This window comes from Barbus barbus (genome assembly GCF_936440315.1).
Source record: "Barbus barbus genome assembly, chromosome: 24".
Classification (NCBI taxonomy): Eukaryota; Metazoa; Chordata; class Actinopteri; order Cypriniformes; family Cyprinidae; genus Barbus; species Barbus barbus.
The window spans coordinates 4327673-4348165 of NC_136752.1; the positions used below are offsets into that span (position 1 = coordinate 4327673).

Here is a 20493-nt window from a genome sequence, read left to right on the forward strand (position 1 = left end):
ACAAGGATGAATACCTGATTACAGATTTTTCCTTTCTGGGGCAAACTAACTCTTGCATGGATTCACATTGGTGTTATTTTTGAAGTTAATGTATTTTCCAGAGTGTAGTCTTGATGTCTAGCTGCCATAAAAATTAGACTTGTAGATTCTGGCAAGGCTTCAACTGATTCTCTGCTGTGATTGTTACAAGATATAATTTTACTTTCTTTTATAGATGGCTAAAGTTTAACGAGACAGTTTAACCTATGAGATACTGTGAGGTCAAATATAATTACCACACATGAACTACAAACGCACCGCTCTTATCTATGTTATTTCAATTAGTCTTTATGAAAATAACAGGTACAGCTGGAGTACTGTTTGTAGGCGACCTTCTGTCACACAATCAGTAGATCAGGAGAACATCAAAGCACAGGAGTAAGACACGCATAATGTGAAAATAACCAGCAATTAGACAGCCAGATAGATGATAGACAGCTAGACAGACAGACAGACAGATAGAATCTGCTATGATGACCATCACAGATTAGTGGCCTTTCTGTCATTGCACTCTAGTGTGTGTGTGTTTATTGGAAGCATGTGAGCTGAGAAGATAAACAGCTAGTTGGCCATTACGTGTGCTGGACATCAGACCCTCAGTTTTTCTCTCTCAAACAGTCTTTTCTCACTTGATCGGTTGTGGGTCAGTGTGGCTGGCAGTCTACTCTGGGGCAAAACTGGAATGCTTACCAGCTTGTTCTGAGGGTCTTTTCTCCATTTCCCAAATGATCACAATCATGTCCTGTATTCAAAATGAGCATTTCTATTCTGTATGAACAGATATTATATCTAATGATGCAAGTTTCTCATCATAACAGGCCTTGGGTTTGTCAAGATCTTTATCTGATTGTTGTTAAAAAGACAAAACACATGATCATGATTTCTTCAGTGCAATAATAAGCTCCACTCAGAATTCACCAATCCTCAAAAACCACTAACTTGCAGCATGGAAAATCAATATATCAATATATATCAATATATCCTATCCTTTCTGCAAACCAAGCAAATTGTTTAAACGGTTAAATACATATCTTTGATTCACTTTGTAAACAGATGTGATATTTGTGTTGTTTGGTTACAGCACGCCATGGCATTGTATAGTAGACAGTAACATCTACTTTTTATTATGACTTTTTTCTATATTTTAGAATGATGAGAAATTGTGTAGTGACCAAAACTGTAGTGGAGGCACTTGTCACAGCTAATATTAGTGTAGTCTGAACACTGCGACTGAATGTGAAGTTTAATTGCCAAAGTGTGTACTTTTTCCACAAGAAACCAAGTTAAAGTTGTTATTTGATTATCCTGATATGGCTACTGTAAGATGATATTATCATACCTCATATTTTTAGTCTTTTGCCAGATAAAGTTAAGCTTTTCCATGGACACAGCCCTGTGGTGCAGAAATAGTAAGAAAGGAGCAGACAAAATGTTCATAATGGATGCTCTGAAAACCATAGCTGTGGCTATTACTTTTTAAATAGCAACGCCTTGTGGGCCAAATCTAGCTGATTTTTGCCCTTGTGGTTTGGTTCTAGCATTAGGCTTTTGTGAAACAGAATCCGACAGAAAAATAAAAGGAACACTTTAGGTCTGTGCAAAGCCGACCGAACTCTGGGGTCAGACTGGTTGTCAGATGAAGGAAAAAGACGCGTATTCATTTGAATACATAATTGGAATATCACGCTTGGTTCGTAGTGTGGTCATGAAGTTGCTCTTATTGGTGGGTACTGCGCTACATCACACTGATTTAATGACGTGAAGTCTTCCTGCTTCCTTTATTCGAGTCTTTAAGTGCTCCTTCCAGCTGGAGGAGCGCGTGCAGAGCGCATTATTACCATCAATACCGCCTGTCACTCACTTTTTATATCCACACCGTCTCGTCCACTGGGAGATTTTATTTCGTATTATACTATTTATCATCTCACAAACCACAGAAGCCTTTCTGCAGTCATTTGTGAGGTAAGTGATAGATTTAAACTTGTTTCCCCGTCTTGCATTGTTTATGTTTCTTTTGGACTTTTACGTGATTTTAGTAGTATTTATATATTATTTATTTATATGATTTCGATTGATTCGGATACTTATGTGACATTTGAAACGTAACATGAAATTTTATGTTATCCTTATCAATAAATTTGACCATTGTGTTTGACCACTTCAAATAAATTAAATATGGGTCAATGACGTCACAATCACTTTTTAGTAAAATGACACTCTAAAGCAGTTCGCATATAAAATTACTTGAATTCACGATTTCAACTCTTAAATAATGAGCATTCAAAATAATAATAAAAAAAAATAAGTCAGGGTGATACACCTGTACTATTGAAAGAATGTCATTCTCAAGAGCAAAACCTTAGTTTGGCATAATGTTTAATTATTATTATTTGTTTGATTTTTTTTTTTTTTAAAGATTGCTTATTAATATGTGCAAAAAATTGTATGGTCTGACCAACAAAGTCCAGCTGTCCAACCAGCAAGCAGAAACATGCAGAAAAAAATAAAAAAGCAAATGATATCATATATACCAATAATGCATGGTATTTATAAGTAAGTAAATATATGAGTCACACCACATGACAATTTTAGAGTTATTTAGTTAAAACTTTTATTAAAACCCAACCATGATCTTAGGAAAGATCTTAGGATCTGAAGTTGGCCAAAACATCAATGTTTGTTTATTTATTTATTTTATTTTTTGCAGAGTGGGTCTGCACTTTCTTTTTAATTCTTTTAAAGAACATTTAGATTTTATTTGGTTGAACCTTAGATGAGCATTTTCCTTTTATTTTTTGACCTGGTTTTTAAGTTTTTTTTTTTTTTTTTTCTTCATATTTTTATTGTAAAGACTCTTTTGTCTACTTTAAAATATCATTAAAAAATATGGTATGAAATATACACTTTTTTTCAGTAATTTCAATAAATTCAATAATTGTTGATCGAGGAATGTATCTTTAGTCTCAGGGTGAGATGCCCTTAAAATCAATTAACTTCTTGAAAATGTCTGCAGACAAATCTCTCCCCTTGCTTCATAACAAATAATAATGATCTAAGACTTAACTACTAAATAATATGAAATATAATAAGCTGTGTGTGTGTGTGTGTGTGTGTGTGTGTGTGTGTGTGTGTGTGTGTATATATATATATATATATATATATATATATATATACACTTCTTTGTTTGTTTTTTTTGGGTGGATATTTGGATATAGCATATAAACTCTTATGTTTGGTCTTTTTATTAAAAATGAATATACATTTTGGAATTTGAAATATCATGACTCCAGTATGAAAGACGCTAGATCAGGGGTTCCCAAACTCATTCCTGGAGCCTCCCCAACACTACACATTTTGCATGTCTCCATTATCAATCACACCTGATTCAACTCATCAGCTCATTCGTAGCACCTCCAAGACCTGAAATGGGTGTGCCAGACAAAGGAGATGTGCAAAATGTGCAGTGTTGGGGAGGCTCCAGGAACGTGTTTGGGAACCCCTGCACAAGATTATTTTGTGTTTCCCTCACTTTTCTGTCCATAGGTGACTGTGATAAAGGTGTGAAAGTTCAGGATTGTGGGAAATGGGTCAGTAGAAGCACCAGAAATGCCAGACCATGATACAGAGTTCCATCTGAATCGACAGACAAAAAGAAGACGAGTGGACATTGGAGTGAAGAGAATTGTTAGCTCTATCTGCCTCATCAACACAAACAGCTTCTGCCGTCATCACTGTCACCCGTGCAGCCAAATCTACTGTCATCTTTGATGCAATGAACTCCCATCACAGTAAGAAGCAGGATGTGCTTGAGTGCCAAGGGGCTCAGCTCGGTGAGGCCAAATCAAATGTTCTCCGCAAACTGCTTAAAAGGGGCAGCTCGTATGAGGATAACATGATACCCTTTTCTGGTGCCACTATCATCACAAACCTACTGAAGAGCAATACGGCCATGAGAGAAACAGGAGGCAGGCAGTCAGTGATCCCCAGGAAAGCAGAACCTGAACTACTACAGGAGGACACTTGCAGCAACTCATCCCAGGAGAGCGCTGAAGAGTGTCTCTCACCATTTGGAAAAATCTCACTGGACCACTTGGACTCTGAACGGCTAAATGAAGAGCACCTTCAGGCCAAGCGTGCCCGTGTCGAGAACATCATTCGTGGAATGAACCACTTACCAAATGTGATGGCAACCTCTATTTCTAGTGGAAAGGATTGTGAGCAGGAGTTAGAGGGAGAAACCAACATTACTGCACAGTCCTTCAGCCCAAGAGAAAGCAATCGTGAGAACAAGAGGAAACAAAAATTACCTCAGCAGCAGCAGCATACCTTCCAGCAGATGGTTTCCACACATAAACAACAGAAGGTTGAAGAACGCAGGCAGCTGAAACTACAGCTGGAAGACATGCAGAAACAGCTGAAACAGCTTCAAGAAAAGTTCATCCAGATCTATGACAGCACAGATTCAGAAGCAGATGGAGGGAATCTCTCAGAAGACAGTGTACGATCTGATGGGATGTTAGGTGATGGTGGCATCAATGAACATCTCATTCAAAATTCTGTGGCTGATCGATCTGATAATGAGATGGCAGACTTGGATCCAGGATGCTTTCTGGATGAAGCGAAGGCCCTGCACCGTGAACAAGTATTGCTGGATGGAGAGATGGCCAAACAGGAAGGTTCTTTGAGGAGCAAAGGTTTGATGTCTATGCATGAAGTAGGCAAACGTCTGGCAGAAACCCTTAAGCAGGAGTTAAACTCTGCCATGTCTCAGGTGGTAGATACAGTGGTGAATGTTTTTTCGAAACCTCCACGGCCACTTTTACAAGTATTCCCATCACTCCCAGCAAATGAGTACCACTTTGCTTTTAACAGGGACAACCCAAACTTCCACACTGCTAATCAGAGACTGCAGTGCTTTGGTGATGTTATCTTTCCAAGCCCACCTGACTCATTTGTCGGGGTCCCTCTTCCTTGTGCCAATGATCAGACGGAGGCACTACCACTGGTAGTACGAAAGTCTGCATCTGAACACCACCAGTCCTCAGATCCTGGAGCTCAGAATGGTCACCCTCATCCCTCCTTACACCCTTCTTCTCTTTCTGGAAACACAGGCTTCATCTCCCCATCATTCCGTCACCCATTTTCACTTCCTCTTCTGGGTTACTCATTTCAGAGCACACTTGGTGCCTCATCAACAGGGTATTCTAGTAAAGACTCTCCTGGCTTAATGGATCTGTCAAGGGAGACCACCAGCTTACGAACAAAAATGGCTTCCAGCCAGCATCTGATGCTGAACCGTTCTTGCTCACCACTTCTCCCAGGAAGCAATGCTGAAGGGCTGTCACTCATCAAATCTGAATGTGGGGACCTCCAGGACATGTCAGACATCTCTCCATACTCAGGCTGTACAATATCCTTTTCATAGCAGTGAAAATTTCCTTTCACTTACTATTTACGCCTTAAAAATGTTCCTAGTCAGGGTACATTATTCCCTAGAATAAAATCTTATGTTAATGCTAATCAATAGCCAAATGCTCTTTCATTTTAAGAACAAATTCATCAGACAATGGTAAGAATAACTTCAATTTTGGATGCTGAACCTTGTGTACAAAAAAGGTGATTGACAAAATGCAACTGCTGTTTTTATTGTTCTGCATGCAAAATGCATTAAAGTGTAAATGTATTTTGTCACAAAATACTGTCACATAATTAATTCAGTCCATGAAGCTATCCAGGTTGCACATCGTGTGCAATAGCAGCTATTAACATAGCAAACTTAGATGGAACCCATCTCTAGTCTCTTAATGGAAACTGTACTTAAATGTACAGTCTCACGAGAACGGCTCTTCACTCCACGGAAAAGAGTGGCGGGGGGAGGAGAGCTCATTAGCATTTAAAGGGACATGCACTGAAATGGCTTGCTGTGAACAGAGCTGTTTATGACAAGGTAAAAAGGGTGTTTTACTCTACCATTGAGAAATTTTAACCAACGTATGTTATAGACTTTTCATTTAGACCAGAGGTCTCAAACTCAATTCCTAGAGGGCCACAGCTCTGCAGAGTTTAATTCCAACCAGCTCCAACTCACCCCTGCTTGGATGTTTCTAGTGGTCCTGAAGAGCTTGATTAGCTGGATCATGTGTGTTTGATTAGGGTTGGAGCTAAATTGTGCAGAGCTGTGATCCTCCAGGAATTGGGGTTGAGACCAGTGATTAAGACCCTAAATAATCATATCAACTTGTGGAAAATGGACATCCGATTACCCTTTTAACTAAAGAGTGTTTTTTGTTATACTGGCTAAATAATTCTGTAATTATTGATAGATGTGCGTCTTTCAACCAATCAGATTCAAGCATCCAACAGCATTTATTATTTATAGCTAATTTCTTAAGTACAAAATAATAAACTGCGACCTTTAAATATAGTGGGCTACGTAGTGAATTTCGGTGGACTGGGTCTATGATTATATTAATTTCTCATTCAGATAAACCTGAACAATATGGATTTGCTTGCTACTGGCATTTTAAGGAGATAAAAGTTCTCCTGTCTGTCCAAAGTTATATTGGCAGTGGTTGAGTTTTTTGTTTGACAGTCACACAAAAGGCTTTGCACTGATGTCAGAGCTCAGAGAAGCCTTAAAGGAGGTAACTCAGTCCTCTTTGTCTGGGAAATTTGCCCACTCAGCCATTTTGTTGTCTGGCAGAGGTCAGAGCGGGACAACCGAGTGTCACACACAGTGCAGTTTGAACTTCCAGTGTGTGCTCTTATCTTAAATAGATTATTGATGAATGCTGAAAGTACGGAGGAAAATGTGCAGCGTTGGCAGACAGCCAAACTGTTTTGAGCCATGCTCAAAAGAGCCTCCCAAAACCTTTACCGCTATATTTGTGTTCTGTCCCTAAAACGAAGGTTACAAACACATTTGAAGGTGATATGCAAATGCTATCTTTATCTCTTTGACATCTGGAGGTTTGGGATCAGGGAACAGGGAAAGACGTTGCCCGCTTTGCCTGTAAAATGAGTTTCTGATGTAAAATATGTTGGTGTGGTGTTTTTCATGTTTTATTGAACGTGACGAGCCGACACCTTGAGTGATGAGATGATAATGTCAAGCAAATCTTAGCACTGGGCTTATTTTCCTTTACTGCTAGTGTTAAATCCAGGAGGGACTGTCCCCAAATCACCTGAAGAAGGCCAAGCTGATGTTCTTCTACACCCGGTACCCAAGCTCCAGCATGCTCAAGATGTTCTTCTCAGATGTGAAGGTGAGTGCAGACTGATAGAGATTCTTTAAAACCTAACTGATCAGTATTTAACACTCTTTGTGTTTTAGTTTAACAGGTGTATCACATCTCAGCTGATAAAGTGGTTCAGTAACTTTAGAGAGTTCTACTACATCCAGATGGAGAAGTTTGCCAGGCAGGCCATAAATGACGGCGTGGCAGCAGTTGATGATATCAGTGTGAAGCGTGATTCAGAGCTCTACAAAGTGCTCAACATGCACTACAATAAGACAAATGATTTTGAGGTATGTGCTCACTTACAAACACACACAGAAACTTAACTTTGGTTAATGTTAAGAGTCATCTGTTAGACAGCCATTGGGAAAATGGCTTCCTGGAGAGTGTAACCATTGTGTAGTATTTTCAAATCATTGCTTTAAAATGCACTGTTTGTTTGAATGGCCCATTTCACACTCTTCTGCACATTTGGTGCATTTTGAGTTGCAGTTCATTTATAATACTGTAATTTGATGCAGTACTGTATGTTAAATGACGGTATTGTATACACTATATTAAACACTATATGTACTCATGCAGCACACGCAAAGACACACAAAGACAGTAATTACAAATATAAGGACACAGCCCTTCAATTGGGTAACTAACAGATGTTCAACTAAAAAAGGTAGAATAACTAAAGTCCTCATAAGAAACGATCCAATACTAAAAGGAGCAAAACATGTTACCTGAGCTCTTGTACTCATGGTGAAAACATAATTAGCTTATTATAAAAACGATGGAAAGTTTCTGCTGTCTTCACTATAAAGAGGGTGGTAGAAGACGTCATTTTGCAGTAGAAGAGTGGGACAGAATGCTGCGGAAGGGTTTGTTTGAGTGTGTTTATAGGGGAAGGTGACCCGTCACTGCTGAGTGTTTCTGTGGCACAAATGTGCTGGAGTCATGTGATAGAAATCTACCCTCTCCTTCTCACTGCAACAGAATCTCTTCATCCCTCATGCATTTTCTGCCTCCACAGCCCTTAAGACTTAATTCATGTATCAACTGTCTCAGTTGTTTCGACTAAAAATAATGTGGACATCATTGCTTAATTAATTACTTAGACAACCTGGTCCTTGACAAATTTGTTGGGAAAGTCATTGTCATTGCTCAGATTTCCAAAGATACCAAGTGTGAAGCTAGAGTAGACACATATCTAATATGTCATATTAATGATACAACAGGTTAAATTATGTCAGTGATCTAATTTTTCTTACCCGTGGCTGTTTTTTCCTAATTTGACTGAACCGAGGAAATGGTCATTCTTTTACACACAAACACACACACATACAGAGACACAAGACACGCTGTTCTGGTTCCAGGAACTGCAGCAGCACTGTTATTTAGATGAATAAATGAGGAAATTGTAAATAGTGCAGAGATCAGTGTACAAATCTACTGTTAGCTCCGTCACATGCTTCATCTGTGTGAAGACGTGGAAGCGAACATGTTTTGCATGTTAAGGATTTTCTCAGTAGGTTTCTAAGAGATGGGATGGCTGATTAACACTTTGCTTAGGAAAGTGTGCCAAGCCATGCAAATTTCACACACAAATCAACCGCCTTGACTTTTACCTGTGTGAGTGTGTGTGTGTGTGTGTTTGTTTCTAAGTCTGTGTTTATCCACTGGAATGAGAAATTGTACTACTTGTGAACGTAAGTGTCCCTTACCAATGTAAAAAAATAAAATGCCAGTTAAAACCAACTGCAAGTTGCAAATATTGCCCTTTAATACTAAAGTTAACTTCGGACCCTGTTTGGCTTCCTGAATGAAGGAGTAGTGCAGCTGTGACATCAAAACCCAGAACACTATTATTCACTGATGGCTTCCTCAAGATTTTCCTATGTGTTTTTATAATGGGGTTTTTCAATTAATGAGTAAATTAAAGGTTTGTGGTAAACATAACTTGACAGTACTTTGATGTTTTTTTCTCTACAATGTGAATTACAAACACCCATACTGAAAAATGTAACATTTTGAAGCCGTTATTATTATTTTCAAAGAATGTATGTTTGTATGTCACTAAATAAGAACATTTGGGGTATGGGTGTGTGCATTTTCTGTTGTAGAGCAGAACGACAAAGTATCTACAAGTTATGTTAACCACCCACCTTATTTTACTCCTGAATGGGAAAACCCCATTATAGAAACCTATAGGAAAATCTTGAGGGAACCAGATGCGAATTAGTCTCCTGGGTTTTGAGATCAGGAGTGCAATCACTCCTAATGCAATCATGCCAGTAGCGTATAGCAATATATATATATATATATATATATATATATATATATATAAAATAACTAGGTCACATTAATATCAGCAAAAAAGACGCCAATGAAACAAAGTGGAACACATAACCAAACTCCCTGAAATCTGCAGTTGTTCTTGATAACACCATATAGAGTAACTATATACCAACATTAAATCTTCCTTTCATAGGTAAGATTATTGAAAAGGTAGTTTTTAATCAGCTGAACAACTACTTAAACTGAAATGGATACCTGGACAATTTTCAATCTGGTTTCCGACTAAATTCATTTTAAATCAATTTTTTTAATAATTATTTTTTATGATTATTTTACTTCCTTTTATGTAAAGTATTTTGAATTACCATTGTGTATGAAATGTGCTATATAAATTAACATGCCTTGCCTAACCTGATATACAAATCGCTCATTTTGGACACAAGCTGACACCATGCATTCTATACTGTAATAGTTCTTTGGTTTTGTGAGATTCAGTTAGATGGTGTCTGTCAGGTACTGATAGGTCAAATTAGGTAAAGGGCAGAATAAGACCATAAGGATAAAAGAAATCAGCCTGAAAAGTGTAGATGGGTCTGAATGTGATATTAAGGTTTTGTCATTTTTCCGATGTGGCAAAACATACAGTAGCTCTAGCAATTATTGGAAGGTATGAGTCAAGCTTGCTGACTGTACTTTTTCAGTGTATTTATGTTCCATTTTCAGTAAGAAATTGTGCTGAATTCAGGATTCAGATTTCTAAAGTGATATCAGTGTGTTCTTTTAGTTGTTCTACACTTTTACCTGAGGGTGAAACACAGTCTTTTGGATATCCACACCTCTGACCTTGAGCCGTCAAGGTCTCTGTAGTGCAGTGGAAAAACAACACTACAGTTTCAGATGCATGACTGAGTTTTGTCATGTCCCAAGACCCCCTAGACCTGGGGTCTTTATTTGTCTTAGTCAGTGCTAGAGTCAGTGTGATTGGACCACCACAGTGGGACATAAGTCAGATTAGTGGTAAACTTTTTTTTTTTTTTTTTTTCTAAAGGCAGACTATGCATACAGTGGATAGTTATTTATCATTACTAACACTAAGCAGTGACATTATTTAAAATTTGAAATGTATATACACAACCAAACAAAACTTAATTCTGGTCATTTTTAATATGAATAGTGCTACTATATAAATGTGTGATGTGGAACAATTTTATCACACACCCTGAAAAACATTCCATCATGACACTGTGTGAAAGTGAAACGAAAGGCTCAACTCAAGGCCAGAGTTCAATGTGTTACTTATCCTTCATCAAGGCTCTCAGTTTGATGCCTTGCATTCAGAGAGGCCATCTGTGAGCCCTCAAATTAATCAGACAAACAGAAAGAGAGTGTGACTGAACATTTGTATTGTACCTGTGTAATTCGCAGCTGACATGGGAAGCGTTCTGGACTACATTCCCATGTTGGTTGGTTATGGATTAAACGGAGCAGTTTAGAGTGTGTGTGCAGTTCATGGATTCTTCAAGTATATCGCTTCCCCTATCTCTCATGGTCAATGTGTGTTTGGTGAGCACAGATCAAATAAAAACATGTTCCCAGAAGAAGACTGAGTCAAAGTACTGTCCTCTGTACTCTTAGACAAGGTCAACTCCAGAGTTTTGGCAACTATTTTTAAAGGAACAGTTCATCCAAAAATTCTGACATTATTGGCCCATGCTCTGACATTCCAAACCTGTATCATCGGTTGTTGTTTTTTTTGGACATTAAAATACAGTTAAAAACATTATATTTTAACATATACAAAAACAATCTTATATATATATATATGTACAGTGGTGTTGTATGGGGGGCCGTACAAGCCATAATTCATTCTGGTGCTCTCACACACATACATTCTCCTTACACATACATACATTTCTAACTACATTTCTTTTTGGTATCCATTCCTTCCTGTTTAAGCAGGAAGTCACTCTCAGACCAGGAATTACATGTGCAGACTTGCTCAGCTCATCCTAACACAACTATGCTATTCAAAGTCATCCTGTTTTCTTTTCAAGTATATATTTTTTATTTATCTTAATTTGAAAATATCGTTATGTAACCCACTTGTTCTACAGATCTACGCGCCGATCAGGATTTTTCGTGACCAACTCCCATTGGCGATTTTTTTTTTACATCAAAATGGGCCGATTCCCATACTAATTGCCTATTTATTTATTTATTTTCATTTATTAATTGTTTATTTTGCTCTGTTACTGGTCAAACTAACCTTAAGCAAACAAACAAAAATATCTGCAACATGAAGCAACTGCACAAAACTAAAACATCAGACGAACTGAATAAATATTTTATTATTACTCTTTATTATTAGTGTTTTATTACCTTAATTATATGTATGTTTGCACTATGTCTGTACTTTCTGTACTGAAGCTCCTGACACCATGGCAAATTCCTTGTGTGTGTGTGTGTGTAAACACGCTTGACAATAAAGCTCTTTCTGATTCTGATGAAAAGACAAATTCACTTTCTGACAGCAGGTGGCGCTTATAGAACAGCAATAGCAATATAGCGTTTCCACTGCTGTACACAGCTCCGCAATTATAAACACTTATTCAATACTGTATGTATTTTACAGATGTAAGAGGAAAATTCTGTAAATTGGGGAAGTCGTGGCCTAATGGTTAGAGAGTCGGACTTGTAATCCAAAGGTTGCGGGTTCGAGTCTCTGGCCGGCAGGAATTGTAGGTGGGGGGAGTGAATGCACAGCGCTCTCTCCACCCTCAATACCACGACTGAGGTGCCCTTGAGCAAGGCACCGAACCCCCAACTGCTCCCCGGGCGCTGCAGCATAAAATGGCTGGCCACTGCTCCGGGTGTGTGTTCACAGTGTGTGTGTTCACTGCTGTGTGTGTGTGTGCACGTTGGATGGGTTAAATGCAGAGCATGAATTCCGAGTATGGGTCACCATACTTGGCTGAATGTCACTTCACTTCAAAAGAAAATGCCATCAAAACTTTTCTGAAGACAGTTCTCCTCAGAAATACATTCATAATAACCCCCAATTCAATATTTATGGTTTTCTTCCAGTATTTCGAGCATCTCAATTAATTTGTTCTCTGGTACAGTAATTTATCTGCTTGCGCGACTATTCTCTCCTCTTCGGGTCCGTCTTCATGCCGCTTGCGTCTGGTGTAGTGGACACGTGTCAGTTTAAATGCCGGAGATGCATTGTTGCCAGATATTGCTACGAACAACAAACAAAACTATCTAAAAAGAAATAAACCGCAATGAGTCCAAATTTGAGTAATAGAAACAATATAAAAATTCAAGATTTTTATTTGTCACATACACAATTATACAGGGTATAACCAGCAGTGAAATGTAGGTCAGGTCCGCTCCAAGGACAGTGCAATTATAAAGTATACAAATATTAAGAAAAAGAAAAGTAGAAAAAATAAGAGAATAAAATAAAATAAAAGATTAAAAAATATAAATATAAATGTGCAGGTCAGTATGTTGTTGACTTAAATAGTAAACATATCGCTGACTCTAACCTGATTCTGCCACTTCCCACTTTATTCACTTCCTAAATTGTCAAATAGTGGAAAAAAGTCTTCCTCCTATGGATTCTATGGATTCTATGGACCCCCCCCCCCCCCCTTCCCCCGTTAAAACATACCTGTGGTTTATCACACCTGAGTTCAGTTTCCCTAGCCACACCCAGGCCTGATTACTGCCACACCTGTTTGCAATCAAGAAATCACTTAAATAGGACCTGCCTGACAAAGTGAATTAGACCAAAATGTATGTGGCCCTGATCGTCTAACCCCTGGATGAGCCCCGGGGACATATCCCCAGTGAAGACCTCAACTTAAAATACAATAAAACTTAAAACAAAACAAATAACTAAAAGTATAAAAAATACAGAACTGTTCCCAACCACATTCCTGGAGCCCCTCCAACACTGCATATTTTGCATGTCTCCTTTGTCTGATACACTTATTTCAGGTTTTGGAGTCTCTACTAATGGGCTCATTATCTGAAACAGGCGTGTTTGATTAAGGAGACATATAAAATTTGCAGTGTAGTGGGGGCGTCTGCAATGTGGTTGGGACCCACTGACCTAAAGGACTGGACTTAAAGGTGCTTCTTATGCCTAGCACAGACTACGTGACTTTAAATGTCGGCAGATCGCTGTGCTGTTCTCAGATTACATGATTTAAAGGGGTCCTATTATGCTTTTTCACTTTTTGAATTTTAGTCAATGTGTAGTGTGTTTGTTTGGACATAAAAACGATCTACAAAGTTACAAATCTCAAAGTCCACTCGAAAGGAAGATATTTAGTAAAAAAAAAAAATCCCTTTTCAAGAACTACAACAAACAGCTCGTTTGGACTACAGCATTGTTTTCCGGGGTTTTTGTGATGTCACAAAGTGGCCCATTAGAATTTCATTAAAATAAATCCCACCTACGGAAATTCAAATGGTTGGGGCGTGGGGAGGGGTGAGGTCGTGGTTAGAACGCTTGGTTGAGCGCATCAGACAAGTCGACGATGAAGAAGTGCTAATGTAGCATGAAGTTTCCGCAAGTTATTACACATGCACCTGAATAATTATGTATGTTATAATTATGAAAACATTTTTATAAATTGCTGACAGTACAATACTGGACAATGATGTAATTTGCAGAATTTACACTTCAATTCAAGCAAGTAAGTAGACTTGTCACCGTCCTGGATGAGGCCGATGAGTGTGGTGTCGTCTGCAAACTTTAGGAGCTTGACAGAGGAGTCTTTAGAGATGCAGTCATTGGTGTACAGGGAGAATAGTAGACGGGAGAGAACACAGCCCTGAGGGGCACCAGTGCTGATGGTGCGGGTGCTGGATGAGAATTTTCCCAGCCTCACTAGCTGCTGCCTGCCTGTCAGGACGCTGGTGATCCACTGACAGACGGAGGTGGGCATAGAGAGCTGAGTTAATTTGGGCTGGAGGAGTGATGGGATGATGGTGCTAAAAGCAGAGCTGAAGTCTACAAACAGGATCGTCACATAAGTCCCTGGTCTGTCCAGATGCTACAGAACATAATGCAGACCCAGTAATTTTGGGGTTTTTTTGGGACAGGGATGATGATGGAACGTTTGAAACATGAGGGAACTTTGCACAGCTCCAGTGATCTGTGTGACGATGGGGGCCAGCTGGTCAGCGCAAGTTTTCAGACAGGCTGGTGTCACACCATCTGGGCCTGGTGCCTGTCTTCTCTTGTTCTTTCTGAAGACCTGGCGCACGTCATCTTCACTGAACTGAATTGCAGGTGTGGGAGAGACTGGGGTTGCAGGTGTGAATGGTGTTTTTTCAAACCTGCAATAAAACTCGTTCAGATCGTCTGCCAGTTGTTGATTCTCCACAGTGCGTGGGGATGGTGTCGTGTAATTGGTGATGTCTTTCAGACCTTTCCACTCTGAAGTCGTGTCACTAGAAGAGAACTGAATCCGTAGCTTTTCTGAATAATTCCTGTTTTCCGCTATGATCTCCTTTTCCAGTGTGTATTTGGCCTGTTTGTACAAGACTCTGTCCCAATTCCTGCAAGCATCTTTTTTTGTAGTGAACTATGGTTTGTCGTTGTTTTAATTTAAATGAGTCCTGGTAGGAATGCACATATCCTCACAGAAACTGATATATGATGTTACAGTCTCTGTGAGCTCGTCCAGACCGGTGGCAGCAGCTTCTAAAGCAGTCCAATCAGTGAGAGAAAAACATGCTTGTAAATCCTGCTCTGCTTCATTAGACCATCTTTTTACAGTCCTTAATACAGATTTAGCTGATTTCAGTTTCTGCCTGTAGGTGAGAGTCCAAAGCTGCCCGTGGGACAGAGTGATATGCATCCTTTATTGCTGTGTAACAGTGATCCAGTATATTGCTATCTCTGCTGGGACATGTAACATGCTGTCTGTATTTTGACAGTTCATGTGAGAGATTTGCTTTATTAAAGTCCCCGAGAATGATTAAAACGGAGTCCGGGTGTTGTTGCTCACTCTCTGGGATCATATCACAGAGTTTCTGTAAAGCTGAGCTCACATGCGCTTGCGGAGGAAAGTAAACACTCACCAGAATGAACGAGCAAAACGCCCGCGGTTTTCAGTTAATGAAGAGTGTTTCAAGATCGGGACAGCACATTTTCTTTAACACGGTTACATCTGTACACCACCTTTCATTGATGTAAAAGCACGTCCCGCCACCGTGCGATTTCCCCGTTAATTCTGCGTCGTGGTCCGCTCTAAACAGCTGAAAGCCCGGCAGACTTAATGCGCTGTCCGGAATGGCATCATTCAGCCAGGTTTCTGTGAAGCACAGAGCAGCCAAATTTGAAAAATCCTTGTTTATCCGGGAGAGCAGAAGGTGTTTGTCCGTTTTCTTGGGTAGAGAGCGGAGATTCGCCAGATGGATGCTAGGCAGCGGCGTTTTGAATCCGCGCTGTCTGAGCTTCACGAGCGCACCGGCTCACTTCCCCCGTCTGCGCATCCTGAAGCATCTGAACAGCGCTGCAGCTCCGCCAACTACTATGTCCAGCAAAACGTCGGAATAATCGAAATCCGGTAAAAGATTTTGTGGTGTGTTCTGTCTAATGCCAGAAAGGTTTTTTTTTTGTTGTTGTTTTTTAAAGAAAACGAGTAGATCGAATATAGTATCAGTCCGTCCAGGATTTTGCGATTCTGCGATTGCTGAATTTATCGCAAAATCAAGCAAACGCCACAATTTTCACAAAATTTGATGTGAAATCAAATTTTCACCGCAGATTTTCAGCAGATATTGGGCTTAGACACGTCCTGTGACGTCATCGCAACACATATTCAGTCAAAGAAAGGTTGTTTCTCAGTTTGAAAAATGGAATGAACAGCCTTACATTCTCATCACGCCTGATTTACAAGAGCTACGTTGAACAAACAAACGAAAGCGGAACGAATATGCGCTACTCGTTTGGGCTACGCGGTGCAGACCGTTTATCTGCTTGGGCCGGAGCCGCGGGCTGCTTTCGCAACACAGTTATACACAGCGCTGGGAGATACAGTGAAGAAAGTAGTCAAATTCGCCACAGAATCAATAACATCTCTGTCAAATCTTGTGAGAAGTATTCAAATTTGGCACAGAATTCTGTTAAATCATCTCCGAGATGTACATGTACGATTAGGGTGAGTGTTTTACTGTCAGGTGCTGGTGCCACCTTCTGTAGAACTTAATGGCACTGGTGTCCTCAAATGTTAGTCTGGAGCCCTACAATGGTTCTCGAAGTCAGAAAAGTTATAACAGTGTTAGAAGAATTGTCCATGGTATATTTTCACTGCAAAACAATAAGAAATGCCACAAATATCACTGCAAATTTTGAGAAAAGCTGCAGTAAAATAAGTAATTTTAGGCTGCAAAAATCAGAAAAAAGTCCAGCGAAATCCTGAGGGACTGATATAGAAAAAAAGAAACCTTATTGTTTTTTTTTTTATATATAAGAAAAAGTAGATAGAATAGAGAAAATAAAGCTAGTGTTAGTTTTACAAGAAAAGTTTGCAGTTAGAGAATAAATATGCAGTTGATAGAGGGTCAAATGTGTGTTTTTTTTGTTTTGTTTTTTTTAAATAAAAAGAAGACAGATAGATAAAATAAAATTAGAATAGAGAGTGCTAGAGTTAGAGGGTCAAATAAAGATAGAAGAGATGTGTTTTTAGCCATTTCTTGAAGATGGGTAAGGATTCAGCTGCTCGGATTGAGTTGGACAGGTCATTCCACCAGATGGGAACATTTTATGAAAAAGTCTGTGAGAATAATTTTGTGCCTCTTTGGGATGGCACAATAATGCATCGTTCACTTGCAGAACGCCAGCTTCTAGAGGGCACATAAATTTGAAGTAATGAATTTAGGTAAAGGGGTGCAGAGCCAGTGGTAGTTCTGTAGGCAAACATTAATGCCTTGAATTTAGTACGAGCAGCTATTGGTAGCCAATGTAAATTGATGAACAACAACAATTGATGAGGTGTGACATGCGTTCTTTTCGGGTTTTTTTTCTTTTTGAAATCTTTTATTTTTTTCAAATAGAGTGTAAGTCTGTGGGAAACACTGTACTATGGTATGAATAAATTCAACTGTATAAGAGTTTCACTGCAATTCATGTAATAATTTTACAATTAAAGAACAATAAACATAATACATATTACCATTGCACTTATCTGTACATAGTAAATGCAGTTATTTTTAAGCGGTTGTTGACATCCTACCTAAAACGTGATTTAGCAAAAAAAAAAAAAAAAAAAAAATACAACAGGAACAATAACATTACCACTCTATTATGTCTTGCAATATCATGATTGCAAAGGTTCTGCACGATCCTCTTGTTCAATATTCTCGGGGTCTGAATCTGGCTCAAATTGATATGACAATATTGATGCCATCCTTAAGTATACCGGAGCAGACAGAACTTACTGCTTTGGCAAGGGACGGGGCAGTACTGAAACACCATCTAAGCTGTTCGCCCATCACAACCACTGATCGCTCATTGCGTTCTAAACTGCCGACAGGCAGTGAAGCTATTGGAAGTGTTCGGGCCGCCATCTTAATATTCCCTACCGGCAGAAAGCACCATTGAGCTAAAACACTGACCTAAAATCACCCGATTTGAAGCGAATCAGTCACACGGGATTAGTTTTTATGTTAGGTGTATGTAAATTAATTTTTACATACACCTAACACGGCAATGTTTATGTTCTTTTTGGGCAGGATAAGCGATACATTTAAGAGTTTTCTGGTTTTGTAAAACTGATTGTTTTTCAAAAGGTTTTGTTGATCAACTTGTTCACTTAGGATACAAGTGTGTGTGAATAACATGCTTAAGATTAAATACAGTATGACATGCTATGTGAAGTAATATGTAGAGAAATCAAGAAAATATCAAGACAAATATCAATTGTGAGCAGAATCATTATACCCTAATTTCCAATCAAGCATTAATTGTCAAATTACGTATAAATAATTAACCACTACCACTGTCATTTCACAGAATCTTGTTCCATGTATACATATACATTGTTTACTTATATATTTTTTTTTAAGAGACTATTGTATAAAACTCCACAAATCTAATACTGTGGAAGAAACAATCATAAATTACCTCAAAGCTAAAGCCCAAAACACACTGCATCATTTTCGGATGTCCCAGGCGAAAGATTGGCATCATGAAACAATTGTGGCGATTTCTGTGATTGTGAGAGGTTCAAAGACGGCTCTTGTCATGGTCTTGGGACCAAAGATAGCCTACGATACAGCATGATCAACGCACAGTATGTTTGCTGCTACGATCCATGTTTACTGACCAACCAATAAAAATAACATCAACACAACATGGTGCTAAAACATAAAACTACTTGCCTCAAGCTCTTACACCTTCCTCTTTCACCACTTCCACTTTTTTCAGCATACATAAGAACTACAGCTGCAAAAGTGTGACTTATCATGCTCTTTTTGTTTACCACTAGTGCATGTTGATGACTTTTATTCTTCTATATTAATGTGCGTCATAACATACGAGACATTAGGGGTCATCATCGTACAGTGTACACACATGTCGTAGCCAAGTTTATTAGATCCACACAGTGTGACATGCAATGATCTTACAGGATTGCTAAAATCGTGCAGTGTGTCTCGGCCTTAACAGATTTACATGTACACCAGTAATGTGATAAATTGACAGTAATCAGAGTAATGACTTCATTGAATTATGTTCACTTGACAAACCTCTTAACACTCGTACATGTAGTTGTCCATTCAAATTAATATTTTTAATAATTGTGGTGGGTTTACTACTTGTATCCTGATATACAACACAAAAAAAGTTAAACTCAAATGTAATAGACCTGTATATTTTAATTTATCTGCTTCAAATGCAAAAGGCAGTGTTATAAATATTTTAGAATTATGCGGTGGATCTAGAGATCCTGTGATGAACAAACACTTTTAATTTCATAGTATATTTAACTTCCTCTCCTTGTGTGTCTCTGCAGGTCCCTGAACGTTTCCTGGAAGTAGCTCAGATAACATTGCGTGAGTTCTTCAGTGCTATAGTGGCTAGTAGAGATGTGGATCCATCATGGAAGAAGGCCATTTATAAAGTTATCTGCAAACTGGACTCTGAGGTCCCAGAGATATTTAAATCGGCCAATTGTCTTCAAGAACTCTTGCGAGAGTAATGTGTTAAAAACTTCATAGAATTATTTTCATTCCTTTTTAAATGTATATTGATCATTTGAGATGCAGGATTTTACCTGTTTTTTATTTTTATTTTTCTGCCTTTTCACATTTGAATGTATTATATGAAGTAGCATTATATTTATTGTTTTTATTGTTTCATTGCATAACTTTTAGTGTATGTCTCTACAGTCCATGCAGGCTATTGATTGTGGATCTCACACTCCTGGGGCCTCGTTTACAAAATATACACAGATTTGATTTTAGAATGTGCATACGCTGACATACACACCAACATTCAAATTAATAAAAACGGTCTTTACCGAGGAAAAGTGCTTAGTGCCACATCAGAGTATAATCAGATATATGTACCTTTTCCTTGTGGTAGAGCTAGAGTACTGCAAGTACTTGGAAATCTAAGCAATTGTTGTCGCTCGCCATTCTCAAGTAAAGGATTTGGACGTTGACTTGTGCTCTATTAGATCAGTGGTTCTCAGTTCAGCTTTGCTCAGAACGTCGGCCCAAATGCAGGTTTTGTGCAAATCTGATTAAATCCGATTATATGTAGATAGTCTGAATGGGAAAAAACAATATATTGATAGTATATGCACCTCTTTTGAAACCAGCAGAGATGACAGCACAGAATAAAGTTGCACATTCCAAGTCCTGCATTTCGGCCGCTGCCTCATAATATGAAATTTAAGGACGT

The 20493-nt window shown here is 38.7% G+C and overlaps 1 pseudogene across 1 annotated transcript; it reads left to right on the forward strand.

Annotated features, from left to right (window-relative positions):
• Positions 1-1850: 1850 nt before the first annotated feature.
• LOC306843452 (prospero homeobox protein 1-like) lies at positions 1851-20156 on the forward strand (annotated as a pseudogene). Its single transcript, XR_013785980.1, has 5 exons — positions 1851-2001; positions 3583-5448; positions 7196-7304; positions 7373-7567; positions 19601-20156. The product of XR_013785980.1 is annotated as a prospero homeobox protein 1-like (transcript).
• Positions 20157-20493: the final 337 nt, after the last annotated feature.